The sequence below is a fragment of the Scyliorhinus canicula genome, chromosome 18 (genome assembly GCF_902713615.1).
Source record: "Scyliorhinus canicula chromosome 18, sScyCan1.1, whole genome shotgun sequence".
In the NCBI taxonomy this organism is placed as follows: Eukaryota; Metazoa; Chordata; class Chondrichthyes; order Carcharhiniformes; family Scyliorhinidae; genus Scyliorhinus; species Scyliorhinus canicula.
In genome coordinates, this window is record NC_052163.1 from 30378344 (window position 1) to 30380032 (window position 1689).

The window sequence follows — 1689 nt, forward strand, 5'->3', positions numbered from 1 at the left end:
GTGCTCGCTTTGGCAGCACACATACTAAATGACACAGAGATTAGCATGGCCCCTGCGCAAGAATGACACGCAAATTAAAGGGCGGCACGATAGCACACTGGTTAGCACAGTTTAGCAATTTAGCGTGGCCAATCCACCTACCCTGCACATCTTTGGGTTGCGGGGGTGAGACCCACGCAGACACAGGGAGAATGTGCAACCTCCACACGGACAGTGACCCAGAGCCGGAATCAAACCCGGGTCCTCGGCGCTGTGAGGCAGCAGTGCTACCACTGTGCTGCCCGCAGTTAGCAGAATTGCTGCACAGCTCCAGGGTCCCAGGTTCGATTCCCGATTTGGGTCACTGTGTGCGTGGACTCTGCACGTTCTCCCCGTGTCTGTGTGCGTTTCCTCCGGGTGCTCCGGTTCCCTCCCACAGTCCAAAGACGTGCGGGTTAGGTGGATTGGCCATGCTAAATTGCCCTTAGTGTCCAAAAAATGTTAAGTGGAAGTTACTGGGTTACAGGGTAGGGTGGATGCGTGGGCTTCAGTGGGGTGCTCTTTGGAAAGGCCGGTGCAGACTCGATGGGCTGAATGGCCTCCTTCTGTACTGTAGATTCTATGATTAACAGCTGGAGGACAATCAACTCGGCGAAAGTTGCTTTTTGGTCTGTCTGGAACTTGTTGGGTTTTCAATGGAATGATCTGTCCATGACCAAGCGTACTGGTACATTCCAAGGGCCAGAGGTATGCGCTGAGGGGCGCACAATAGCTTAGGGCAGAAGTCACAAAGGCTGTATGGGGGAAGGCCAGTGAATAAAGCCACACTGCCATTCTGAGGGTCTGGAATCTATGTGAAAAACCTTTGGACCTAATGTAACAGAGAATATTTTGAAATATATATTGTAAATATTATGATTCGGGAAGTGTAATTGTATATTGAAAGAAAGTCAATTGTTTTGAACTTCATCTATCAAATTTACTTCGGTATTATACCTTTGCAAATTTTATAAAGTATATTTTTTGAAAAAGTACAGGGAGGTAGTTAGGGAGCTCTGTGATCAGCAACCTGAAGGAAGAAGATACTCAATTGACATCCTCGCAGCTCCACATACTAAGGATCAGCAAATCCTTTTATTCCAGGTTGTATTGTGAAGCCCATAGGCAGCACAACTTTCCAATCCTAAATGTCATGTCCTCTTTCTTGGAGGTTTGAGACGACAGCAGCTAGAAGACTCTGGACAAAGAACATCCATCCAGTCCTTTGAGATGAGTAAAACTCCTTGAAGAGATCTTTACTGGTTGATTGATATTGACTCTATGGGTCTCCATCCCAGAGCTGTTGGGAAGCAAACACGAGTATGATTCTGGTCAGGACCATGTTAGAATCACCCTCATTTACATGCAGAAGAGGATAGATAGCAAAGAGGTCAGAAAAGGAAGACCATTAATGTTAATGTTAATGGAAGATCTCTGATTATATCCCGGGATGAAGTGTAATGTAAGCCTACTTGTGACAATAATAAAGATGATTATTATTGTGTATGTGCAGTACAGGACAGGAGGGTGGTTCAGGAGCAAGCCTTTGATAGAATATTGCACACATACTTGATGGACGTAGTCTCCTAAATGACAGCTTACCCCTGCCCACAGGTTGCACAGTGTGGGGTGCCTCGAATGAGAAATCCCATTGACAAATATCAGGAGTAG

General features: G+C 46.2%; 1 pseudogene; it reads left to right on the top strand.

The window, feature by feature from the left end:
* On the top strand, positions 1 to 97 carry LOC119953800 (annotated as a pseudogene).
* The last annotated feature ends 1592 nt before the right edge of the window (positions 98 to 1689 follow it).